Source organism: Engystomops pustulosus, chromosome 9 (assembly GCF_040894005.1).
Source record: "Engystomops pustulosus chromosome 9, aEngPut4.maternal, whole genome shotgun sequence".
Taxonomy (NCBI): Eukaryota; Metazoa; Chordata; class Amphibia; order Anura; family Leptodactylidae; genus Engystomops; species Engystomops pustulosus.
The window spans coordinates 62,154,103-62,175,398 of NC_092419.1; the positions used below are offsets into that span (position 1 = coordinate 62,154,103).

At 45.1% G+C, this 21,296-nt stretch overlaps 68 pseudogenes; all 68 read left to right on the forward strand.

Annotated features, from left to right (window-relative positions):
* Nucleotides 1-8: 8 nt before the first annotated feature.
* LOC140090831 (5S ribosomal RNA) lies at nt 9-127 on the forward strand (annotated as a pseudogene).
* A 70-nt stretch (nt 128-197) lies between these two features.
* LOC140078378 (5S ribosomal RNA) lies at nt 198-316 on the forward strand (annotated as a pseudogene).
* Nucleotides 317-385: 69 nt separating this feature from the next.
* LOC140087841 (5S ribosomal RNA) lies at nt 386-504 on the forward strand (annotated as a pseudogene).
* A 70-nt stretch (nt 505-574) lies between these two features.
* LOC140094399 (5S ribosomal RNA) lies at nt 575-693 on the forward strand (annotated as a pseudogene).
* A 70-nt stretch (nt 694-763) lies between these two features.
* On the forward strand, nt 764-882 carry LOC140098438 (5S ribosomal RNA; annotated as a pseudogene).
* Nucleotides 883-1,141: 259 nt separating this feature from the next.
* Nucleotides 1,142-1,260, forward strand: LOC140091862 (5S ribosomal RNA; annotated as a pseudogene).
* Nucleotides 1,261-1,330: 70 nt separating this feature from the next.
* Nucleotides 1,331-1,449, forward strand: LOC140078919 (5S ribosomal RNA; annotated as a pseudogene).
* Nucleotides 1,450-1,519: 70 nt separating this feature from the next.
* On the forward strand, nt 1,520-1,638 carry LOC140091845 (5S ribosomal RNA; annotated as a pseudogene).
* Nucleotides 1,639-1,707: 69 nt separating this feature from the next.
* Nucleotides 1,708-1,826, forward strand: LOC140089623 (5S ribosomal RNA; annotated as a pseudogene).
* A 70-nt stretch (nt 1,827-1,896) lies between these two features.
* Nucleotides 1,897-2,015, forward strand: LOC140089439 (5S ribosomal RNA; annotated as a pseudogene).
* Nucleotides 2,016-2,085: 70 nt separating this feature from the next.
* On the forward strand, nt 2,086-2,204 carry LOC140085475 (5S ribosomal RNA; annotated as a pseudogene).
* Nucleotides 2,205-2,274: 70 nt separating this feature from the next.
* Nucleotides 2,275-2,393, forward strand: LOC140078920 (5S ribosomal RNA; annotated as a pseudogene).
* Nucleotides 2,394-2,463: 70 nt separating this feature from the next.
* LOC140078336 (5S ribosomal RNA) lies at nt 2,464-2,582 on the forward strand (annotated as a pseudogene).
* A 70-nt stretch (nt 2,583-2,652) lies between these two features.
* Nucleotides 2,653-2,771, forward strand: LOC140089635 (5S ribosomal RNA; annotated as a pseudogene).
* A 70-nt stretch (nt 2,772-2,841) lies between these two features.
* Nucleotides 2,842-2,960, forward strand: LOC140093833 (5S ribosomal RNA; annotated as a pseudogene).
* A 259-nt stretch (nt 2,961-3,219) lies between these two features.
* LOC140088751 (5S ribosomal RNA) lies at nt 3,220-3,338 on the forward strand (annotated as a pseudogene).
* A 70-nt stretch (nt 3,339-3,408) lies between these two features.
* On the forward strand, nt 3,409-3,527 carry LOC140093414 (5S ribosomal RNA; annotated as a pseudogene).
* A 69-nt stretch (nt 3,528-3,596) lies between these two features.
* On the forward strand, nt 3,597-3,715 carry LOC140078921 (5S ribosomal RNA; annotated as a pseudogene).
* A 258-nt stretch (nt 3,716-3,973) lies between these two features.
* LOC140093995 (5S ribosomal RNA) lies at nt 3,974-4,092 on the forward strand (annotated as a pseudogene).
* An 825-nt stretch (nt 4,093-4,917) lies between these two features.
* On the forward strand, nt 4,918-5,036 carry LOC140089648 (5S ribosomal RNA; annotated as a pseudogene).
* A 259-nt stretch (nt 5,037-5,295) lies between these two features.
* Nucleotides 5,296-5,414, forward strand: LOC140081625 (5S ribosomal RNA; annotated as a pseudogene).
* Nucleotides 5,415-5,484: 70 nt separating this feature from the next.
* Nucleotides 5,485-5,603, forward strand: LOC140084626 (5S ribosomal RNA; annotated as a pseudogene).
* Nucleotides 5,604-5,862: 259 nt separating this feature from the next.
* LOC140088752 (5S ribosomal RNA) lies at nt 5,863-5,981 on the forward strand (annotated as a pseudogene).
* A 258-nt stretch (nt 5,982-6,239) lies between these two features.
* LOC140078922 (5S ribosomal RNA) lies at nt 6,240-6,358 on the forward strand (annotated as a pseudogene).
* Nucleotides 6,359-6,616: 258 nt separating this feature from the next.
* LOC140093996 (5S ribosomal RNA) lies at nt 6,617-6,735 on the forward strand (annotated as a pseudogene).
* A 1,014-nt stretch (nt 6,736-7,749) lies between these two features.
* LOC140094536 (5S ribosomal RNA) lies at nt 7,750-7,868 on the forward strand (annotated as a pseudogene).
* A 259-nt stretch (nt 7,869-8,127) lies between these two features.
* On the forward strand, nt 8,128-8,246 carry LOC140096827 (5S ribosomal RNA; annotated as a pseudogene).
* A 259-nt stretch (nt 8,247-8,505) lies between these two features.
* LOC140089199 (5S ribosomal RNA) lies at nt 8,506-8,624 on the forward strand (annotated as a pseudogene).
* A 70-nt stretch (nt 8,625-8,694) lies between these two features.
* On the forward strand, nt 8,695-8,813 carry LOC140097489 (5S ribosomal RNA; annotated as a pseudogene).
* A 259-nt stretch (nt 8,814-9,072) lies between these two features.
* Nucleotides 9,073-9,191, forward strand: LOC140082535 (5S ribosomal RNA; annotated as a pseudogene).
* A 1,582-nt stretch (nt 9,192-10,773) lies between these two features.
* LOC140084627 (5S ribosomal RNA) lies at nt 10,774-10,892 on the forward strand (annotated as a pseudogene).
* Nucleotides 10,893-10,962: 70 nt separating this feature from the next.
* LOC140084628 (5S ribosomal RNA) lies at nt 10,963-11,081 on the forward strand (annotated as a pseudogene).
* A 259-nt stretch (nt 11,082-11,340) lies between these two features.
* LOC140093415 (5S ribosomal RNA) lies at nt 11,341-11,459 on the forward strand (annotated as a pseudogene).
* A 69-nt stretch (nt 11,460-11,528) lies between these two features.
* LOC140078923 (5S ribosomal RNA) lies at nt 11,529-11,647 on the forward strand (annotated as a pseudogene).
* A 258-nt stretch (nt 11,648-11,905) lies between these two features.
* LOC140093997 (5S ribosomal RNA) lies at nt 11,906-12,024 on the forward strand (annotated as a pseudogene).
* A 637-nt stretch (nt 12,025-12,661) lies between these two features.
* LOC140082536 (5S ribosomal RNA) lies at nt 12,662-12,780 on the forward strand (annotated as a pseudogene).
* A 1,013-nt stretch (nt 12,781-13,793) lies between these two features.
* Nucleotides 13,794-13,912, forward strand: LOC140093416 (5S ribosomal RNA; annotated as a pseudogene).
* A 69-nt stretch (nt 13,913-13,981) lies between these two features.
* Nucleotides 13,982-14,100, forward strand: LOC140089660 (5S ribosomal RNA; annotated as a pseudogene).
* Nucleotides 14,101-14,170: 70 nt separating this feature from the next.
* Nucleotides 14,171-14,289, forward strand: LOC140093898 (5S ribosomal RNA; annotated as a pseudogene).
* Nucleotides 14,290-14,359: 70 nt separating this feature from the next.
* Nucleotides 14,360-14,478, forward strand: LOC140098439 (5S ribosomal RNA; annotated as a pseudogene).
* Nucleotides 14,479-14,737: 259 nt separating this feature from the next.
* On the forward strand, nt 14,738-14,856 carry LOC140083882 (5S ribosomal RNA; annotated as a pseudogene).
* Nucleotides 14,857-14,926: 70 nt separating this feature from the next.
* LOC140078924 (5S ribosomal RNA) lies at nt 14,927-15,045 on the forward strand (annotated as a pseudogene).
* Nucleotides 15,046-15,115: 70 nt separating this feature from the next.
* LOC140082310 (5S ribosomal RNA) lies at nt 15,116-15,234 on the forward strand (annotated as a pseudogene).
* A 69-nt stretch (nt 15,235-15,303) lies between these two features.
* Nucleotides 15,304-15,422, forward strand: LOC140085342 (5S ribosomal RNA; annotated as a pseudogene).
* A 70-nt stretch (nt 15,423-15,492) lies between these two features.
* LOC140087614 (5S ribosomal RNA) lies at nt 15,493-15,611 on the forward strand (annotated as a pseudogene).
* A 69-nt stretch (nt 15,612-15,680) lies between these two features.
* On the forward strand, nt 15,681-15,799 carry LOC140087615 (5S ribosomal RNA; annotated as a pseudogene).
* Nucleotides 15,800-15,868: 69 nt separating this feature from the next.
* Nucleotides 15,869-15,987, forward strand: LOC140085120 (5S ribosomal RNA; annotated as a pseudogene).
* A 70-nt stretch (nt 15,988-16,057) lies between these two features.
* Nucleotides 16,058-16,176, forward strand: LOC140096502 (5S ribosomal RNA; annotated as a pseudogene).
* A 70-nt stretch (nt 16,177-16,246) lies between these two features.
* LOC140088753 (5S ribosomal RNA) lies at nt 16,247-16,365 on the forward strand (annotated as a pseudogene).
* Nucleotides 16,366-16,435: 70 nt separating this feature from the next.
* On the forward strand, nt 16,436-16,554 carry LOC140090832 (5S ribosomal RNA; annotated as a pseudogene).
* Nucleotides 16,555-16,624: 70 nt separating this feature from the next.
* LOC140078379 (5S ribosomal RNA) lies at nt 16,625-16,743 on the forward strand (annotated as a pseudogene).
* A 69-nt stretch (nt 16,744-16,812) lies between these two features.
* LOC140087842 (5S ribosomal RNA) lies at nt 16,813-16,931 on the forward strand (annotated as a pseudogene).
* Nucleotides 16,932-17,001: 70 nt separating this feature from the next.
* LOC140094400 (5S ribosomal RNA) lies at nt 17,002-17,120 on the forward strand (annotated as a pseudogene).
* Nucleotides 17,121-17,190: 70 nt separating this feature from the next.
* On the forward strand, nt 17,191-17,309 carry LOC140098440 (5S ribosomal RNA; annotated as a pseudogene).
* A 259-nt stretch (nt 17,310-17,568) lies between these two features.
* On the forward strand, nt 17,569-17,687 carry LOC140091863 (5S ribosomal RNA; annotated as a pseudogene).
* A 70-nt stretch (nt 17,688-17,757) lies between these two features.
* LOC140078926 (5S ribosomal RNA) lies at nt 17,758-17,876 on the forward strand (annotated as a pseudogene).
* A 70-nt stretch (nt 17,877-17,946) lies between these two features.
* On the forward strand, nt 17,947-18,065 carry LOC140091846 (5S ribosomal RNA; annotated as a pseudogene).
* A 69-nt stretch (nt 18,066-18,134) lies between these two features.
* LOC140089672 (5S ribosomal RNA) lies at nt 18,135-18,253 on the forward strand (annotated as a pseudogene).
* A 70-nt stretch (nt 18,254-18,323) lies between these two features.
* On the forward strand, nt 18,324-18,442 carry LOC140094032 (5S ribosomal RNA; annotated as a pseudogene).
* A 70-nt stretch (nt 18,443-18,512) lies between these two features.
* Nucleotides 18,513-18,631, forward strand: LOC140085476 (5S ribosomal RNA; annotated as a pseudogene).
* A 70-nt stretch (nt 18,632-18,701) lies between these two features.
* Nucleotides 18,702-18,820, forward strand: LOC140078928 (5S ribosomal RNA; annotated as a pseudogene).
* A 70-nt stretch (nt 18,821-18,890) lies between these two features.
* On the forward strand, nt 18,891-19,009 carry LOC140078337 (5S ribosomal RNA; annotated as a pseudogene).
* A 70-nt stretch (nt 19,010-19,079) lies between these two features.
* On the forward strand, nt 19,080-19,198 carry LOC140089684 (5S ribosomal RNA; annotated as a pseudogene).
* A 70-nt stretch (nt 19,199-19,268) lies between these two features.
* Nucleotides 19,269-19,387, forward strand: LOC140093835 (5S ribosomal RNA; annotated as a pseudogene).
* A 259-nt stretch (nt 19,388-19,646) lies between these two features.
* LOC140088754 (5S ribosomal RNA) lies at nt 19,647-19,765 on the forward strand (annotated as a pseudogene).
* A 70-nt stretch (nt 19,766-19,835) lies between these two features.
* Nucleotides 19,836-19,954, forward strand: LOC140093417 (5S ribosomal RNA; annotated as a pseudogene).
* A 69-nt stretch (nt 19,955-20,023) lies between these two features.
* Nucleotides 20,024-20,142, forward strand: LOC140078929 (5S ribosomal RNA; annotated as a pseudogene).
* Nucleotides 20,143-20,400: 258 nt separating this feature from the next.
* Nucleotides 20,401-20,519, forward strand: LOC140093998 (5S ribosomal RNA; annotated as a pseudogene).
* The last annotated feature ends 777 nt before the right edge of the window (nt 20,520-21,296 follow it).

The following is a 21,296-nucleotide window of genomic DNA, read 5'->3' on the forward strand; positions in this document are numbered from 1 at the left end:
CAGCTGCTGTCAACGGCCATTCTAAGCTGAATGTGCCTGCTCTCGTCAGATCGCAGCAGCAATGCAGCTTAAGGCTTGGCAAGTACCAGCATGGGGGACTGGCTGGGAATCCCAAGTTCTGTTAACCTTTTTTAACCTGAAAATTGTGTTAGTTTCTCTATGAGATAGTAAAAGAAGGTTCAAATTGAACAGCTGCTGTCAACGGCCATTCTAAGCTGAATGTGCCTGCTCTCGTCAGATCGCAGCAGCAATGCAGCTTAAGGCTTGGCAAGTACCAGCATGGGAGACTGGCTGGGAATTCCAAGTTCTGTTGACCTTTTTGAACCTGAAAATGTGTTATTTTCTCTATGAGATAGTAAAAGAAGGTTCAAATTGAACAGCTGCTGTCAACGGCCATTCTAAGCTGAATGTGCCTGCTCTCGTCAGCTCGCAGCAGCAATGCAGCTTAAGGCTTGGCAAGTACCAGCATGGGAGACTGGCTGGGAATCCCAAGTTCCGTTGACCTTTTTGAACCTGAAAATTGTGTTAGTTTCTCTATGAGATAGCAAAAGAAGGTTCAAATTGAACAGCTGCTGTCAATGGCCATTCTAAGCTGAATGTGCCTGCTCTTGTCAGATCGCAGCAGCAATGCAGCTTAAGGCTTGGCAAGTACCAGCATGGGAGACTGGCTGGGAATCCCAAGTTCTGTTGACCTTTTTGAACCTGAAAATTGTGTTAGTTTCTCTATGAGATAGTAAAAGAAGGTTCAAATTGAACAGCTGCTGTCAACGGCCATTCTAAGCAGAATGTGCCTGCTCTCGTCAGATCGCAGCAGCAATGCTGCTTAAGGCTTGGCAAGTACCAGCATGGGAGACTGGCTTGGAATCCCAAGTTCTGGTGACCTTTTTGAACCTGAAAATTGTGTTAGTTTCTATATGAGATAGTAGAAGAAGGTTCAAATTGAACGACTGCTGTCAACGGCCATTCTAAGCTGAATGTGTGTGCTCTTGTCAGATCGCAGCAGCGATGCAGCTTAAGGCTTGGCAAGTACAAGCATGGGAGACTGGCTGGGAATCCCAAGTTCTGTTGACCTTTTTGAACCTGAAAATTGTGTTAGTTTCTCTATGAGATAGTAAAAGAAGGTTCAAATTGAACAGCTGCTGTCAACGGCAATTCTAAGCTGAATGTGCCTGCTCTCGTCAGATCGCAGCAGCAATGCAGCTTAAGGCTTGGCAAGTACCAGCATGGGAGACTGGCTTGGAATCCCAAGTTCCGTTGACCTTTTTGAACCTGAAAATTGTGTTAGTTTCTCTATGAGATAGCAAAAGAAGGTTCAAATTGAACAGCTGCTGTCAACGGCCATTCTAAGCTGAATGTGCCTGCTCTCGTCAGATCGCAGCAGCAATGCAGCTTAAGGCTTGGCAAGTACCAGCATGGGAGACTGGCTGGGAATCCCAAGTTCTGTTGACCTTTTTTAACCTGAAAATTGTGTTACTTTCTCTATGAGATAGTAAAAGAAGGTTCAAATTGAACAGCTGCTGTCAACGGCCATTCTAAGCTGAATGTTCCTGCTCTCGTCAGATCGCAGCAGCAATGCAGCTTAAGGCTTGGCAAGTAACTGCATGGGAGACTGGCTGGGAATTCCAAGTTCCGTTGACCTTTTTGAACCTGAAAATGTGTTAGTTTCTCTATGAGATAGTAAAAGAAGGTTCAAATTGAACAGCTGCTGTCAACGGCCATTCTAAGCTGAATGTGCCTGCTCTCGTCAGATCGCAGCAGCAATGCAGCTTAAGGCTTGGCAAGTACCAGCATGGGAGACTGGCTGGGAATCCCAAGTTCCGTTGACCTTTTTGAACCTGAAAATTGTGTTAGTTTCTCTATGAGATAGCAAAAGAAGGTTCAAATTGAACAACTGCTGTCAATGGCCATTCTAAGCTGAATGTGCCTGCTCCCGTCAGATCGCAGCAGCAATGCAGCTTAAGTCTTGGCAAGTACCAGCATGGGAGACTGGCTGGGAATCCCAAGTTCTGTTGACCTTTTTGAACCTGAAAATTGTGTTAGTTTCTCTATGAGATAGTAAAAGAAGGTTCAAATTGAACAGCTGCTGTCAACGGCAATTCTAAGCTGAATGTGCCTGCTCTCGTCAGATCGCAGCAGCAATGCAGCTTAAGGCTTGGCAAGTACCAGCATGGGAGACTGGCTGGGAATCCCAAGTTCTGTTGACCTTTTTGAACCTGAAAATTGTGTTAGTTTCTCTATGAGATAGCAAAAGAAGGTTCAAATTGAACAGCTGCTGTCAACGGCCATTCTAAGCTGAATGTGCCTGCTCTCGTCAGATCGCAGCAGCAATGCAGCTTAAGGCTTGGCAAGTACCAGCATGGGAGACTGGCTGGGAATCCCAAGTTCTGTTGACCTTTTTTAACCTGAAAATTGTGTTACTTTCTCTATGAGATAGTAAAAGAAGGTTCAAATTGAACAGCTGCTGTCAACGGCCATTCTAAGCTGAATGTTCCTGCTCTCGTCAGATCGCAGCAGCAATGCAGCTTAAGGCTTGGCAAGTACCAGCATGGGAGACTGGCTGGGAATCCCAAGTTCCGTTGACCTTTTTGAACCTGAAAATTGTGTTAGCTTCTCTATGAGATAGTAAAAGAAGGTTCAAATTGAACAGCTGCTGTCAACGGCCATTCTAAGCTGAATGTGCCTGCTCTCGTCAGATCGCAGCAGCAATGCAGCTTAAGGCTTGGCAAGTACCAGCATGGGAGACTGGCTGGGAATCCCAAGTTCCGTTGACCTTTTTGAACCTGAAAATTGTGTTAGTTTCTCTATGAGATAGCAAAAGAAGGTTCAAATTGAACAACTGCTGTCAATGGCCATTCTAAGCAGAATGTGCCTGCTCTCGTCAGATCGCAGCAGCAATGCAGCTTAAGGCTTGGCAAGTACCAGCATGGGAGACTGGCTGGGAATCCCAAGTTCTGTTGACCTTTTTGAACCTGAAAATTGTGTTAGTTTCTCTATGAGATAGTAAAAGAAGGTTCAAATTGAACAGCTGCTGTCAACGGCCATTCTAAGCTGAATGTGCGTGCTCTTGTCAGATCGCAGCAGCGATACAGCTTAAGGCTTGGCAAGTTCCAGCATGGGAGACTGGCTGGGAATCCCAAGTTCTGTTGACCTTTTTGAACTTGAAAATTGTTTTAGTTTCTCTATGAGATAGTAAAAGAAGGTTCAATTTGAAATGCTGCTGTCAACGGCCATTCTAAGCTGAATGTGCCTGCTCTTGTCAGATCGCAGCAGCAATGCAGCTTAAGGCTTGGCAAGTACCAGCATGGGAGACTGGCTGGGAATCCCAAGTTCCGTTGACCGTTTTGAACTTGAAAATTGTGTTAGTTTCTCTATGAGATAGCAAAAGAAGGTTCAAATTGAACAGCTGCTGTCAACGGCCATTCTAAGCTGAATTTGCCTGCTCTCGTCAGATCGCAGCAGCAATGCAACTTAAGGCTTGGCAAGTACCAGCATGGGAGACTGGCTGGGAATTCCAAGTTCCGTTGACCTTTTTGAACCTTAAAATGTGTTAGTTTCTCTATGAGATAGAAAAAGAAGGTTCAAATTGAACAGCTGCTGTCAACGGCCATTCTAAGCTGAATGTGCCTGCTCTCGTCAGATCGCAGCAGCAATGCAGCTTAAGGCTTGGCAAGTACCAGCATGGGAGACTGGCTGGGAATCCCAAGTTCTGTTGACCTTTTTGAACCTGAAAATGTGTTAGTTTCTCTATGAGATAGTAAAAGAAGGTTCAAATTGAACAGCTGCTGTCAACGGCCATTCTAAGCTGAATGTGCGTGCTCTTGTCAGATCGCAGCAGCGATGCAGCTTAAGGCTTGGCAAGTACCAGCATGGAAGACTGGCTTGGAATCCCAAGTTCTGGTGACCTTTTTGAACCTGAAAATTGTGTTAGTTTCTCTATGAGATAGCAAAAGAAGGTTCAAATTGAACAGCTGCTATCAATGGCCATTCTAAGCTGAATGTGCCTGCTCTCGTCAGATCGCAGCAGCAATGCAGCTTAAGGCTTGGCAAGTACCAGCATGGGAGACTGGCTGGGAATCCCAAGTTCCGTAGACCTTTTTGAACCTGAAAATTGTGTTAGTTTCTGTATGAGATAGTAAAAGAAGGTTCAAATTGAAAAGCTGCTGTCAACGGCAATTCTAAGCTGAATGTGCGTGCTCTTCTCAGATCGCAGCAGCGATGCAGCTTAAGGCTTGGCAAGTACCAGCATGGGAGACTGGCTGGGGATCCCAAGTTCTGGTGACCTTTTTGAACCTGAAAATTGTGTTAGTTTCTCTATGAGATAGTAAAAGAAGGTTCAAATTGAACAGCTGCTGTCAACGGCCATTCTAAGCTGAATGTGCGTGCTCTTGTCAGATCGCAGCAGCGATGCAGCTTAAGGCTTGGCAAGTACCAGCATGGGAGACTGGCTGGGAATCCCAAGTTCTGGTGACTTTTTTGAACCTGAAAATTGTGTTAGTTTCTCTATGAGATAGTAGAAGAAGGTTCAAATTGAACAACTGCTGTCAACGGCCATTCTAAGCTGAATGTGTGTGCTCTTTTCAGATCGCAGCAGCGATGCAGCTTAAGGCTTGGCAAGTACCAGCATGGGAGACTGGCTGGGAATCCCAAGTTCTGTTGACCTTTTTGAACCTTAAAATGTGTTAGTTTCTCTATGAGATAGTAAAAGAAGGTTCAAATTGAACAGCTGCTGTCAACGCCCATTCTAAGCTTAATGTGCGTGCTCTTGTCAGATCGCAGCAGTGATGCAGCTTAAGGCTTGGCAAGTACCAGCATGGGAGACTGGCCTGGAATCCCAAGTTCTGGTGACCTTTTTGAACCTGAAAATTGTGTTAGTTTCTCTATGAGATAGCAAAAGAAGGTTCAAATTGAACAGCTGCTGTCAACGGCCATTCTAAGCTGAATGTGCCTGCTCTCGTCAGATCGCAGCAGCAATGCAGCTTAAGGCTTGGCAAGTACCAGCATGGGAGACTGGCTGGGAATCCCAAGTTCCGTTGACCTTTTTGAACCTGAAAATTGTGTTAGTTTCTCTATGAGATAGCAAAAGAAGGTTCAAATTGAACAACTGCTGTCAATGGCCATTCTAAGCAGAATGTGCCTGCTCTCGTCAGATCGCAGCAGCAATGCAGCTTAAGTCTTGGCAAGTACCAGCATGGGAGACTGGCTGGGAATCCCAAGTTCTGTTGACCTTTTTGAACCTGAAAATTGTGTTAGTTTCTCTATGAGATAGTAAAAGAAGGTTCAAATTGAACAGCTGCTGTCAACGGCCATTCTAAGCTGAATGTTCCTGCTCTCGTCAGATCGCAGCAGCAATGCAGCTTAAGGCTTGGCAAGTACCAGCATGGGAGACTGGCTGGGAATCCCAAGTTCTGTTGACCTTTTTGAACTTGAAAATTGTTTTAGTTTCTCTATGAGATAGTAAAAGAAGGTTCAAATTGAACAGCTGCTGTCAATGGCCATTCTAAGCTGAATGTTCCTGCTCTCGTCAGATCGCAGCAGCAATGCAGCTTAAGGCTTGGCAAGTACCAGCATGGGAGACTGGCTGGGAATCCCAAGTTCTGTTGACCTTTTTGAACCTGAAAATTGTGTTAGTTTCTCTATGAGATAGTAAAAGAAGGTTCAAATTGAACAGCTGCTGTCAACGGCCATTCTAAGCTGAATGTGCGTGCTCTTGTCAGATCGCAGCAGCGATACAGCTTAAGGCTTGGCAAGTTCCAGCATGGGAGACTGGCTGGGAATCCCAAGTTCTGTTGACCTTTTTGAACTTGAAAATTGTTTTAGTTTCTCTATGAGATAGTAAAAGAAGGTTCAATTTGAAATGCTGCTGTCAACGGCCATTCTAAGCTGAATGTGCCTGCTCTTGTCAGATCGCAGCAGCAATGCAGCTTAAGGCTTGGCAAGTACCAGCATGGGAGACTGGCTGGGAATCCCAAGTTCCGTTGACCGTTTTGAACTTGAAAATTGTGTTAGTTTCTCTATGAGATAGCAAAAGAAGGTTCAAATTGAACAGCTGCTGTCAACAGCCATTCTAAGCTGAATTTGCCTGCTCTCGTCAGATCGCAGCAGCAATGCAACTTAAGGCTTGGCAAGTACCAGCATGGGAGACTGGCTGGGAATTCCAAGTTCCGTTGACCTTTTTGAACCTGAAAATGTGTTAGTTTCTCTATGAGATAGAAAAAGAAGGTTCAAATTGAACAGCTGCTGTCAACGGCCATTCTAAGCTGAATGTGCCTGCTCTCGTCAGATCGCAGCAGCAATGCAGCTTAAGGCTTGGCAAGTACCAGCATGGGAGACTGGCTGGGAATCCCAAGTTCTGTTGACCTTTTTGAACCTGAAAATGTGTTAGTTTCTCTATGAGATAGTAAAAGAAGGTTCAAATTGAACAGCTGCTGTCAACGGCCATTCTAAGCTGAATGTGCGTGCTCTTGTCAGATCGCAGCAGCGATGCAGCTTAAGGCTTGGCAAGTACCAGCATGGAAGACTGGCTTGGAATCCCAAGTTCTGGTGACCTTTTTGAACCTGAAAATTGTGTTAGTTTCTCTATGAGATAGCAAAAGAAGGTTCAAATTGAACAGCTGCTATCAATGGCCATTCTAAGCTGAATGTGCCTGCTCTCGTCAGATCGCAGCAGCAATGCAGCTTAAGGCTTGGCAAGTACCAGCATGGGAGACTGGCTGGGAATCCCAAGTTCCGTAGACCTTTTTGAACCTGAAAATTGTGTTAGTTTCTGTATGAGATAGTAAAAGAAGGTTCAAATTGAAAAGCTGCTGTCAACGGCAATTCTAAGCTGAATGTGCGTGCTCTTCTCAGATCGCAGCAGCGATGCAGCTTAAGGCTTGGCAAGTACCAGCATGGGAGACTGGCTGGGGATCCCAAGTTCTGGTGACCTTTTTGAACCTGAAAATTGTGTTAGTTTCTCTATGAGATAGTAAAAGAAGGTTCAAATTGAACAGCTGCTGTCAACGGCCATTCTAAGCTGAATGTGCGTGCTCTTGTCAGATCGCAGCAGCGATGCAGCTTAAGGCTTGGCAAGTACCAGCATGGGAGACTGGCTGGGAATCCCAAGTTCTGGTGACTTTTTTGAACCTGAAAATTGTGTTAGTTTCTCTATGAGATAGTAGAAGAAGGTTCAAATTGAACAACTGCTGTCAACGGCCATTCTAAGCTGAATGTGTGTGCTCTTTTCAGATCGCAGCAGCGATGCAGCTTAAGGCTTGGCAAGTACCAGCATGGGAGACTGGCTGGGAATCCCAAGTTCTGTTGACCTTTTTGAACCTTAAAATGTGTTAGTTTCTCTATGAGATAGTAAAAGAAGGTTCAAATTGAACAGCTGCTGTCAACGCCCATTCTAAGCTTAATGTGCGTGCTCTTGTCAGATCGCAGCAGTGATGCAGCTTAAGGCTTGGCAAGTACCAGCATGGGAGACTGGCCTGGAATCCCAAGTTCTGGTGACCTTTTTGAACCTGAAAATTGTGTTAGTTTCTCTATGAGATAGCAAAAGAAGGTTCAAATTGAACAGCTGCTGTCAACGGCCATTCTAAGCTGAATGTGCCTGCTCTTGTCAGACTGCAGCAGCAATGCAGCTTAAGGCTTGGCAAGTACCAGCATGGGAGACTGGCTTGGAATCCCAAGTTCCGTTGCCCTTTTTGAACCTGAAAATTGTGTTAGTTTCTCTATGAGATAGTAAAAGAAGGTTCAAATTGAGCAGCTGCTGTCAACGGCCATTCTAAGCTGAATGTGCGTGCTCTTGTCAGATCGCAGCAGTGATGCAGCTTAAGGCTTGGCAAGTACCAGCATGGGAGACTGGCTGGGAATCCCAAGTTCCGTTGACCTTTTTTAACCTGAAAATTGTGTTAGTTTCTCTATGAGATAGCAAAAGAAGGTTCAAATTGAACAGCTGCTGTCAACGGCAATTCTAAGCTGAATGTGCCTGCTCTTGTCAGATTGCAGCAGCAATGCAGCTTAAGGCTTGGCAAGTACCAGCATGGGAGACTGGCTTGGAATCCCAAGTTCTGGTGACCTTTTTGAACCTGAAAATTGTGTTAGTTTCTATATAAGATAGTAGAAGAAGGTTCAAATTGAACAACTGCTGTCAATGGCCATTCTAAGCTGAATGTGCCTGCTCTCGCCAGATCGCAGCAGCAATGCAGCTTAAGGCTTGGCAAGTACCAGCATGGGAGACTGGCTGGGAATCCCAAGTTCCGTTGCCCTTTTTGAACCTGAAAATTGTGTTAGTTTCTCTATGAGATAGTAAAAGAAGGTTCAAATTGAACAGCTGCTGTCAACGGCCATTCTAAGCTGAATGTGCGTGCTCTTGTCAGATCGCAGCAGCGATGCAGCTTAAGGCTTGGCAAGTACCAGCATGGGAGACTGGCTTGGAATCCCAAGTTCTGGTGACCTTTTTGAACCTGAAAATTGTGTTAGTTTCTATATGAGATAGTAGAAGAAGGTTCAAATTGAACAACTGCTTTCAATGGCCATTCTAAGCTGAATGTGCCTGCTCTCGTCAGATCGCAGCAGCAATGCAGCTTAAGGCTTGGCAAGTACCAGCATGGGAGACTGGCTGGGAATCCCAAGTTCCGTTGACCTTTTTGAACCTGAAAATTGTGTTAGTTTCTATATAAGATAGTAGAAGAAGGTTCAAATTGAACAACTGCTGTCAATGGCCATTCTAAGCTGAATGTGCCTGCTCTCGCCTGATCGCAGCAGCAATGCAGCTTAAGGCTTGGCAAGTACCAGCATGGGAGACTGGCTGGGAATCCCAAGTTCCGTTGCCCTTTTTGAACCTGAAAATTGTGTTAGTTTCTCTATGAGATAGTAAAAGAACTTTCAAATTGAACAGTTGCTGTCAACGGCCATTCTAAGCTGAATGTGCGTGCTCTTGTCAGATCGCAGCAGCGATGCAGCTTAAGGCTTGGCAAGTACCAGCATGGGAGACTGGCTTGGAATCCCAAGTTCTGGTGACCTTTTTGAACCTGAAAATTGTGTTAGTTTCTATATGAGATAGTAGAAGAAGGTTCAAATTGAACAACTGCTGTCAATGGCCATTCTAAGCTGAATGTGCCTGCTCTCGTCAGATCGCAGCAGCAATGCAGCTTAAGGCTTGGCAAGTACCAGCATGGGAGACTGGCTGGGAATCCCAAGTTCCGTTGACCTTTTTGAACTTGAAAATTGTTTTAGTTTCTCTATGAGATAGTAAAAGAAGGTTCAAATTGAACAGCTGCTGTCAATGGCCATTCAAAGCTGAATGTGCCTGCTCTTGTCAGATCGCAGCAGTTATGCAGCTTAAGGCTTGGCAAGTTCCAGCATGGGAGACTGGCTGGGAATCCCAAGTTCTGTTGACCTTTTTGAACTTGAAAATTGTGTTAGTTTCTCTATGAGATAGTAAAAGAAGGTTCAAATTGAACAGCTGCTGTCACCGGCCATTCTAAGCTGAATGTGCGTGCTCTTGTCAGATCGCAGCAGCGATGCAGCTTAAGGCTTGGCAAGTACCAGCATGGGAGACTGGCTGGGAATCCCAAGTTCTGGTGACTTTTTTGAACCTGAAAATTGTGTTAGTTTCTCTATGAGATAGTAGAAGAAGGTTCAAATTGAACAACTGCTGTCAACGGCCATTCTAAGCTGAATGTGTGTGCTCTTGTCAGATCGCAGCAGCGATGCAGCTTAAGGCTTGGCAAGTACCAGCATGGGAGACTGGCTGGGAATCCCAAGTTCTGTTGACCTTTTTGAACCTGAAAATTGTGTTAGTTTCTCTATGAGATAGTAAAAGAAGGTTCAAATTGAACAGCTGCTGTCAATGGCCATTCTAAGCTGAATGTGCCTGCTCTTGTCAGATTGCAGCAGCAATGCAGCTTAAGGCTTAGCAAGTACCAGCATGGGAGACTGGCTGGGAATCCCAAGTTCCGTTGACCTTTTTGAACCTGAAAATTGTGTTAGTTTCTCTATGAGATAGTAAAAGAAGGTTCAAATTGAACAGCTGCTGTCAACGGCCATTCTAAGCTGAATGTGCGTGCTCTTGTCAGATCGCAGCAGCGATGCAGCTTACGGCTTGGCAAGTTCCAGCATGGGAGACTGGCTGGGAATCCCAAGTTCCGTTGACCTTTTTGAACCTGAAAATTGTGTTAGTTTCTCTATGAGATAGTAGAAGTAGGTTCAAATTGAACAACTGCTGTCAACGGCCATTCTAAGCTGAATGTGTGTGCTCTTTTCAGATCGTAGCAGCGATGCAGCTTAAGGCTTGGCAAGTACCAGCATGGGAGACTGGCTGGGAATCCCAAGTTCCGTTGACCTTTTTGAACCTGAAAATTGTGTTAGTTTCTCTATGAGATAGCAAAAGAAGGTTCAAATTAAACAGCTGCTGTAAACGGCCATTCTAAGCTGAATGTGCGTGCTCTTGTCAGATCGCAGCAGCGATGCAGCTTAAGGCTTGGCAAGTACCAGCATGGGAGACTGGCTGGGAATCCCAAGTTCTGTTGACCATTTTTAACCTGAAAATTGTGTTAGTTTCTCTATGAGATAGTAGAAGAAGGTTCAAATTGAACAACTGCTGTCAACGGCCATTCTAAGCAGAATGTGTGTGCTCTTGTCAGATCGCAGCAGCGATGCAGCTTAAGGCTTGGCAAGTACCAGCATGGGAGACTGGCAGGGATTCTCAAGTTCTGTTGACCTTTTTGAACCTGAAAATTGTGTTAGTTTCTCTATGAGATAGTAAAAGAAGGTTCAAATTGAACAGCTGCTGTCAATGGCCATTCTAAGCTGAATGTTCCTGCTCTCGTCAGATCGCAGCAGCAATGCAGCTTAAGGCTTGGCAAGTACCAGCATGGGAGACTGGCTGGGAATCCCAAGTTCTGTTGACCTTTTTGAACTTGAAAATTGTTTTAGTTTCTCTATGAGATAGTAAAAGAAGGTTCAAATTGAACAGCTGCTGTCAATGGCCATTCTAAGCTGAATGTTCCTGCTCTCGTCAGATCGCAGCAGCAATGCAGCTTAAGGCTTGGCAAGTACCAGCATGGGAGACTGGCTGGGAATCCCAAGTTCTGTTGACCTTTTTGAACCTGAAAATTGTGTTAGTTTCTCTATGAGATAGTAAAAGAAGGTTCAAATTGAACAGCTGCTGTCAACGGCCATTCTAAGCTGAATGTGCGTGCTCTTGTCAGATCGCAGCAGCGATACAGCTTAAGGCTTGGCAAGTTCCAGCATGGGAGACTGGCTGGGAATCCCAAGTTCTGTTGACCTTTTTGAACTTGAAAATTGTTTTAGTTTCTCTATGAGATAGTAAAAGAAGGTTCAATTTGAAATGCTGCTGTCAACGGCCATTCTAAGCTGAATTTGCCTGCTCTCGTCAGATCGCAGCAGCAATGCAACTTAAGGCTTGGCAAGTACCAGCATGGGAGACTGGCTGGGAATTCCAAGTTCCGTTGACCTTTTTGAACCTGAAAATGTGTTAGTTTCTCTATGAGATAGTAAAAGAAGGTTCAAATTGAACAGCTGCTGTCAACGGCCATTCTAAGCTGAATGTGCCTGCTCTCGTCAGATCGCAGCAGCAATGCAGCTTAAGGCTTGGCAAGTACCAGCATGGGAGACTGGCTGGGAATCCCAAGTTCTGTTGACCTTTTTGAACCTGAAAATGTGTTAGTTTCTCTATGAGATAGTAAAAGAAGGTTCAAATTGAACAGCTGCTGTCAACGGCCATTCTAAGCTGAATGTGCGTGCTCTTGTCAGATCGCAGCAGCGATGCAGCTTAAGGCTTGGCAAGTACCAGCATGGGAGACTGGCTTGGAATCCCAAGTTCTGGTGACCTTTTTGAACCTGAAAATTGTGTTAGTTTCTCTATGAGATAGCAAAAGAAGGTTCAAATTGAACAGCTTCTATCAATGGCCATTCTAAGCTGAATGTGCCTGCTCTCGTCAGATCGCAGCAGCAATGCAGCTTAAGGCTTGGCAAGTACCAGCATGGGAGACTGGCTGGGAATCCCAAGTTCCGTAGACCTTTTTGAACCTGAAAATTGTGTTAGTTTCTCTATGAGATAGTAAAAGAAGGTTCAATTTGAAATGCTGCTGTCAATGGCCATTCAAAGCTGAATGTGCCTGCTCTTGTCAGATCGCAGCAGCAATGCAGCTTAAGGCTTGGCAAGTTCCAGCATGGGAGACTGGCTGGGAATCCCAAGTTCTGTTGACCTTTTTGAACTTGAAAATTGTGTTAGTTTCTCTATGAGATAGTAAAAGAAGGTTCAAATTGAACAGCTGCTGTCAACGGCCATTCTAAGCTGAATGTGCGTGCTCTTGTCAGATCGCAGCAGCGATGCAGCTTAAGGCTTGGCAAGTACCAGCATGGGAGACTGGCTGGGAATCCCAAGTTCTGGTGACTTTTTTGAACCTGAAAATTGTGTTAGTTTCTCTATGAGATAGTAGAAGAAGGTTCAAATTGAACAACTGCTGTCAACGGCCATTCTAAGCTGAATGTGTGTGCTCTTGTCAGATCGCAGCAGCGATGCAGCTTAAGGCTTGGCAAGTACCAGCATGGGAGACTGGCTGGGAATCCCAAGTTCTGTTGACCTTTTTGAACCTGAAAATTGTGTTAGTTTCTCTATGAGATAGTAAAAGAAGGTTCAAATTGAACAGCTGCTGTCAATGGCCATTCTAAGCTGAATGTGCCTGCTCTCGTCAGATCGCAGCAGCAATGCAGCTTAAGGCTTGGCAAGTACCAGCATGGGAGACTGGCTGGGAATCCCAAGTTCCGTTGACCTTTTTGAACCTGAAAATTGTGTTAGTTTCTGTATGAGATAGTAAAAGAAGGTTCAAATTGAAAAGCTGCTGTCAACGGCAATTCTAAGCTGAATGTGCGTGCTCTTGTCAGATCGCAGCAGGGATGCAGCTTAAGGCTTGGCAAGTACCAGCATGGGAGACTGGCTGGGAATCCCAAGTTCTGGTGACCTTTTTGAACCTGAAAATTGTGTTAGTTTCTCTATGAGATAGTAGAAGAAGGTTCAAATTGAACAACTGCTGTCAACGGCCAATCTTAGCTGAATGTGTGTGCTCTTTTCAGATCGCAGCAGCGATGCAGCTTAAGGCTTGGCAAGTACCAGCATGGGAGACTGGCTGGGAATCCCAAGTACCGTTGACCTTTTTGAACCTGAAAATTGTGTTAGTTTCTCTATGAGATAGTAAAAGAAGGTTCAAATTGAACAGCTGCTGTCAACGGCAATTCTAAGCTGAATGTGACTGCTCTCGTCAGATTGCAGCAGCAATGCCGCTTAAGGCTTGGCAAGTACCAGCATGGGAGACTGGCTGGGAATCCCAAGTTCTGTTGACCTTTTTGAACCTGAAAATGTGTTAGTTTCTCTATAAGATAGTTAAAGAAGGTTCAAATTGAACAGCTGCTGTCAACGGCCATTCTAAGCTGAATTTGCCTGCTCTCGTCAGATCCCAGCAGCAATGCAACTTAAGGCTTGGCAAGTACCAGCATGGGAGACTGGCTGGGAATTCCAAGTTCCGTTGACCTTTTTGAACCTGAAAATTGTGTTAGTTTCTCTATGAGATAGTAAAAGAAGGTTCAAATTGAACAGCTGCTGTCAACGGCAATTCTAAGCTGAATGTGCCTGCTCTCGTCAGATTGCAGCAGCAATGCAGCTTAAGGCTTGGCAAGTACCAGCATGGGAGACTGGCTGGGAATCCCAAGTTCTGGTGACCATTTTGAACCTGAAAATGTGTTAGTTTCTCTATGAGATAGTAAAAGAAGGTTCAAATTGAACAGCTGCTGTCAACGGCCATTCTAAGCTGAATTTGCCTGCTCTCGTCAGATCGCAGCAGCAATGCAACTTAAGGCTTGGCAAGTACCAGCATGGGAGACTGGCTGGGAATTCCAAGTTCCGTTGACCTTTTTGAACCTGAAAATGTGTTAGTTTCTCTATGAGATAGTAAAAGAAGGTTCAAATTGAACAGCTGCTGTCAACGGCCATTCTAAGCTGAATGTGCCTGCTCTCGTCAGATCGCAGCAGCAATGCAGCTTAAGGCTTGGCAAGTACCAGCATGGGAGACTGGCTGGGAATCCCAAGTTCCGTTGACCTTTTTGAACCTGAAAATTGTGTTAGTTTCTCTATGAGATAGTAAAAGAAGGTTCAAATTGAACAGCTGCTGTCAATGGCCATTCTAAGCTGAATGTGCCTGCTCTCGACAGATCGCAGCAGCAATGCAGCTTAAGGCTTGGCAAGTACCAGCATGGGAGACTGGCTGGGAATCCCAAGTTCTGTTGACCTTTTTGAACCTGAAAATTGTGTTAGTTTCTCTATGAGATAGTAAAAGAAGGTTCAAATTGAACAGCTGCTGTCAACGGCCATTCTAAGCAGAATGTGCCTGCTCTCGTCAGATCGCAGCAGCAATGCTGCTTAAGGCTTGGCAAGTACCAGCATGGGAGACTGGCTTGGAATCCCAAGTTCTGGTGACCTTTTTGAACCTGAAAATTGTGTTAGTTTCTATATGAGATAGTAGAAGAAGGTTCAAATTGATCGACTGCTGTCAACGGCCATTCTAAGCTGAATGTGTGTGCTCTTGTCAGATCGCAGCAGCGATGCAGCTTAAGGCTTGGCAAGTACCAGCATGGGAGACTGGCTGGGAATCCCAAATTCTGTTGACCTTTTTGAACCTGAAAATTGTGTTAGTTTCTCTATGAGATAGTAAAAGAAGGTTCAAATTGAACAGCTGCTGTCAACGGCAATTCTAAGCTGAATGTGCCTGCTCTCGTCAGATCGCAGCAGCAATGCAGCTTAAGGCTTGGCAAGTACCAGCATGGGAGACTGGCTGGGAATCCCAAGTTCCGTTGACCTTTTTGAACCTGAAAATTGTGTTAGTTTCTCTATGAGATAGCAAAAGAAGGTTCAAATTGAACAGCTGCTGTCAACGGCCATTCTAAGCTGAATGTGCCTGCTCTCGTCAGATCGCAGCAGCAATGCAGCTTAAGGCTTGGCAAGTACCAGCATGGGAGACTGGCTGGGAATCCCAAGTTCTGTTGACCTTTTTTAACCTGAAAATTGTGTTATTTTCTCTATGAGATAGTAAAAGAAGGTTCAAATTGAACAGCTGCTGTCAACGGCCATTCTAAGCTGAATGTGCCTGCTCTCGTCAGATCGCAGCAGCAATGCAGCTTAAGGCTTGGCAAGTACCAGCATGGGAGACTGGCTGGGAATTCCAAGTTCCGTTGACCTTTTTGAACATAAAAATGTGTTAGTTTCTCTATGAGATAGTAAAAGAAGGTTCAAATTGAACAGCTGCTGTCAACGGCCATTCTAAGCTGAATGTGCCTGCTCTCATCAGATCGCAGCAGCAATGCAGCTTAAGGCTTGGAAAGTACCAGCATGGGAGACTGGCTGGGAATCCCAAGTTCCGTTGACCTTTTTGAACCTGAAAATTGTGTTAGTTTCTCTATGAGATAGCAAAAGAAGGTTCAAATTGAACAGCTGCTGTCAACGGCCATTCTAAGCTGAATGTGCCTGCTCTCGTCAGATCGCAGCAGCAATGCAGCGTAAGGCTTGGCAAGTACCAGCATGGGAGACTGGCTGGGAATTCCAAGTTCCGTTGACCTTTTTGAACCTGAAAATGTGTTAGTTTCTCTATGAGATAGTAAAAGAAGGTTCAAATTGAACAGCTGCTGTCAACGGCCATTCTAAGCTGAATGTGCCTGCTCTCGTCAGATCGCAGCAGCAATGCAGCGTAAGGCTTGGCAAGTACCAGCATGGGAGACTGGCTGGGAATTCCAAGTTCCGTTGACCTTTTTGAACCTGAAAATGTGTTAGTTTCTCTATGAGATAGTAAAAGAAGGTTCAAATTGAACAGCTGCTGTCAACGGCCATTCTAAGCTGAATGTGCCTGCTCTCGTCAGATCGCAGCAGCAATGCAGCTTAAGGCTTGGCAAGTACCAGCATGGGAGACTGGCTGGGAATCCTAAGTTCCGTTGACCTTTTTGAACCTGAAAATTGTGTTAGTTTCTCTATGAGATAGCAAAAGAAGGTTCAAATTGAACAGCTGCTGTCAACGGCCATTCTAAGCTGAATGTGCCTGCTCTTGTCAGATCGCAGCAGCAATGCAGCTTAAGGCTTGGCAAGTACCAGCATGGGAGACTGGCTTGGAATCCCAAGTTCTGTTGACCTTTTTGAACCTGAAAATTGTGTTAGTTTCTCTATGAGATAGTAAAAGAAGGTTCAAATTGAACAGCTGCTGTCAACGGCCATTCTAAGCTGAATGTGCCTGCTCTTGTCAGATCGCAGCAGCAATGCAGCTTAAGGCTTGGCAAGTACCAGCATGGGAGACTGGCTGGGAATCCCAAGTTCCGTTGACCTTTTTGAACCTGAAAATTGTGTTAGTTTCTCTATGAGATAGCAAAAGAAGGTTCAAATTGAACAGCTGCTGTCAACGGCCATTCTAAGCTGAATGTGCCTGCTCTCGTCAGATCGCAGCAGCAATGCAGCTTAAGGCTTGGCAAGTACCAGCATGGGGGACTGGCTGGGAATCCCAAGTTCTGTTAACCTTTTTTAACCTGAAAATTGTGTTAGTTTCTCTATGAGATAGTAAAAGAAGGTTCAAATTGAACAGCTGCTGTCAACGGCCATTCTAAGCTGAATGTGCCTGCTCTCGTCAGATCGCAGCAGCAATGCAGCTTAAGGCTTGGCAAGTACCAGCATGGGAGACTGGCTGGGAATTCCAAGTTCTGTTGACCTTTTTGAACCTGAAAATGTGTTATTTTCTCTATGAGATAGTAAAAGAAGGTTCAAATTGAACAGCTGCTGTCAACGGCCATTCTAAGCTGAATGTGCCTGCTCTCGTCAGCTCGCAGCAGCAATGCAGCTTAAGGCTTGGCAAGTACCAGCATGGGAGACTGGCTGGGAATCCCAAGTTCCGTTGACCTTTTTGAACCTGAAAATTGTGTTAGTTTCTCTATGAGATAGCAAAAGAAGGTTCAAATTGAACAGCTGCTGTCAATGGCCATTCTAAGCTGAATGTGCCTGCTCTTGTCAGATCGCAGCAGCAATGCAGCTTAAGGCTTGGCAAGTACCAGCATGGGAGACTGGCTGGGAATCCCAAGTTCTGTTGACCTTTTTGAACCTGAAAATTGTGTTAGTTTCTCTATGAGATAGTAAAAGAAGGTTCAAATTGAACAGCTGCTGTCAACGGCCATTCTAAGCAGAATGTGCCTGCTCTCGTCAGATCGCAGCAGCAATGCTGCTTAAGGCTTGGCAAGTACCAGCATGGGAGACTGGCTTGGAATCCCAAGTTCTGGTGACCTTTTTGAACCTGAAAATTGTGTTAGTTTCTATATGAGATAGTAGAAGAAGGTTCAAATTGAACGACTGCTGTCAACGGCCATTCTAAGCTGAATGTGTGTGCTCTTGTCAGATCGCAGCAGCGATGCAGCTTAAGGCTTGGCAAGTACAAGCATGGGAGACTGGCTGGGAATCCCAAGTTCTGTTGACCTTTTTGAACCTGAAAATTGTGTTAGTTTCTCTATGAGATAGTAAAAGAAGGTTCAAATTGAACAGCTGCTGTCAACGGCAATTCTAAGCTGAATGTGCCTGCTCTCGTCAGATCGCAGCAGCAATGCAGCTTAAGGCTTGGCAAGTACCAGCATGGGAGACTGGCTTGGAATCCCAAGTTCCGTTGACCTTTTTGAACCTGAAAATTGTGTTAGTTTCTCTATGAGATAGCAAAAGAAGGTTCAAATTGAACAGCTGCTGTCAACGGCCATTCTAAGCTGAATGTGCCTGCTCTCGTCAGATCGCAGCAGCAATGCAGCTTAAGGCTTGGCAAGTACCAGCATGGGAGACTGGCTGGGAATCCCAAGTTCTGTTGACCTTTTTTAACCTGAAAATTGTGTTACTTTCTCTATGAGATAGTAAAAGAAGGTTCAAATTGAACAGCTGCTGTCAACGGCCATTCTAAGCTGAATGTTCCTGCTCTCGTCAGATCGCAGCAGCAATGCAGCTTAAGGCTTGGCAAGTAACTGCATGGGAGACTGGCTGGGAATTCCAAGTTCCGTTGACCTTTTTGAACCTGAAAATGTGTTAGTTTCTCTATGAGATAGTAAAAGAAGGTTCAAATTGAACAGCTGCTGTCAACGGCCATTCTAAGCTGAATGTGCCTGCTCTCGTCAGATCGCAGCAGCAATGCAGCTTAAGGCTTGGCAAGTACCAGCATGGGAGACTGGCTGGGAATCCCAAGTTCCGTTGACCTTTTTGAACCTGAAAATTGTGTTAGTTTCTCTATGAGATAGCAAAAGAAGGTTCAAATTGAACAACTGCTGTCAATGGCCATTCTAAGCTGAATGTGCCTGCTCTCGTCAGATCGCAGCAGCAATGCAGCTTAAGTCTTGGCAAGTACCAGCATGGGAGACTGGCTGGGAATCCCAAGTTCTGTTGACCTTTTTGAACCTGAAAATTGTGTTAGTTTCTCTATGAGATAGTAAAAGAAGGTTCAAATTGAACAGCTGCTGTCAACGGCAATTCTAAGCTGAATGTGCCTGCTCTCGTCAGATCGCAGCAGCAATGCAGCTTAAGGCTTGGCAAGTACCAGCATGGGAGACTGGCTGGGAATCCCAAGTTCTGTTGACCTTTTTGAACCTGAAAATTGTGTTAGTTTCTCTATGAGATAGCAAAAGAAGGTTCAAATTGAACAGCTGCTGTCAACGGCCATTCTAAGCTGAATGTGCCTGCTCTCGTCAGATCGCAGCAGCAATGCAGCTTAAGGCTTGGCAAGTACCAGCATGGGAGACTGGCTGGGAATCCCAAGTTCTGTTGACCTTTTTTAACCTGAAAATTGTGTTACTTTCTCTATGAGATAGTAAAAGAAGGTTCAAATTGAACAGCTGCTGTCAACGGCCATTCTAAGCTGAATGTTCCTGCTCTCGTCAGATCGCAGCAGCAATGCAGCTTAAGGCTTGGCAAGTACCAGCATGGGAGACTGGCTGGGAATCCCAAGTTCCGTTGACCTTTTTGAACCTGAAAATTGTGTTAGCTTCTCTATGAGATAGTAAAAGAAGGTTCAAATTGAACAGCTGCTGTCAACGGCCATTCTAAGCTGAATGTGCCTGCTCTCGTCAGATCGCAGCAGCAATGCAGCTTAAGGCTTGGCAAGTACCAGCATGGGAGACTGGCTGGGAATCCCAAGTTCCGTTGACCTTTTTGAACCTGAAAATTGTGTTAGTTTCTCTATGAGATAGCAAAAGAAGGTTCAAATTGAACAACTGCTGTCAATGGCCATTCTAAGCAGAATGTGCCTGCTCTCGTCAGATCGCAGCAGCAATGCAGCTTAAGGCTTGGCAAGTACCAGCATGGGAGACTGGCTGGGAATCCCAAGTTCTGTTGACCTTTTTGAACCTGAAAATTGTGTTAGTTTCTCTATGAGATAGTAAAAGAAGGTTCAAATTGAACAGCTGCTGTCAACGGCCATTCTAAGCTGAATGTGCGTGCTCTTGTCAGATCGCAGCAGCGATACAGCTTAAGGCTTGGCAAGTTCCAGCATGGGAGACTGGCTGGGAATCCCAAGTTCTGTTGACCTTTTTGAACTTGAAAATTGTTTTAGTTTCTCTATGAGATAGTAAAAGAAGGTTCAATTTGAAATGCTGCTGTCAACGGCCATTCTAAGCTGAATGTGCCTGCTCTTGTCAGATCGCAGCAGCAATGCAGCTTAAGGCTTGGCAAGTACCAGCATGGGAGACTGGCTGGGAATCCCAAGTTCCGTTGACCGTTTTGAACTTGAAAATTGTGTTAGTTTCTCTATGAGATAGCAAAAGAAGGTTCAAATTGAACAGCTGCTGTCAACGGCCATTCTAAGCTGAATTTGCCTGCTCTCGTCAGATCGCAGCAGCAATGCAACTTAAGGCTTGGCAAGTACCAGCATGGGAGACTGGCTGGGAATTCCAAGTTCCGTTGACCTTTTTGAACCTTAAAATGTGTTAGTTTCTCTATGAGATAGAAAAAGAAGGTTCAAATTGAACAGCTGCTGTCAACGGCCATTCTAAGCTGAATGTGCCTGCTCTCGTCAGATCGCAGCAGCAATGCAGCTTAAGGCTTGGCAAGTACCAGCATGGGAGACTGGCTGGGAATCCCAAGTTCTGTTGACCTTTTTGAACCTGAAAATGTGTTAGTTTCTCTATGAGATAGTAAAAGAAGGTTCAAATTGAACAGCTGCTGTCAATGGCCATTCTAAGCTGAATGTGCGTGCTCTTGTCAGATCGCAGCAGCGATGCAGCTTAAGGCTTGGCAAGTACCAGCATGGAAGACTGGCTTGGAATCCCAAGTTCTGGTGACCTTTTTGAACCTGAAAATTGTGTTAGTTTCTCTATGAGATAGCAAAAGAAGGTTCAAATTGAACAGCTGCTATCAATGGCCATTCTAAGCTGAATGTGCCTGCTCTCGTCAGATCGCAGCAGCAATGCAGCTTAAGGCTTGGCAAGTACCAGCATGGGAGACTGGCTGGGAATCCCAAGTTCCGTAGACCTTTTTGAACCTGAAAATTGTGTTAGTTTCTGTATGAGATAGTAAAAGAAGGTTCAAATTGAAAAGCTGCTGTCAACGGCAATTCTAAGCTGAATGTGCGTGCTCTTCTCAGATCGCAGCAGCGATGCAGCTTAAGGCTTGGCAAGTACCAGCATGGGAGACTGGCTGGGGATCCCAAGTTCTGGTGACCTTTTTGAACCTGAAAATTGTGTTAGTTTCTCTATGAGATAGTAAAAGAAGGTTCAAATTGAACAGCTGCTGTCAACGGCCATTCTAAGCTGAATGTGCGTGCTCTTGTCAGATCGCAGCAGCGATGCAGCTTAAGGCTTGGCAAGTACCAGCATGGGAGACTGGCTGGGAATCCCAAGTTCTGGTGACTTTTTTGAACCTGAAAATTGTGTTAGTTTCTCTATGAGATAGTAGAAGAAGGTTCAAATTGAACAACTGCTGTCAACGGCCATTCTAAGCTGAATGTGTGTGCTCTTTTCAGATCGCAGCAGCGATGCAGCTTAAGGCTTGGCAAGTACCAGCATGGGAGACTGGCTGGGAATCCCAAGTTCTGTTGACCTTTTTGAACCTTAAAATGTGTTAGTTTCTCTATGAGATAGTAAAAGAAGGTTCAAATTGAACAGCTGCTGTCAACGCCCATTCTAAGCTTAATGTGCGTGCTCTTGTCAGATCGCAGCAGTGATGCAGCTTAAGGCTTGGCAAGTACCAGCATGGGAGACTGGCCTGGAATCCCAAGTTCTGGTGACCTTTTTGAACCTGAAAATTGTGT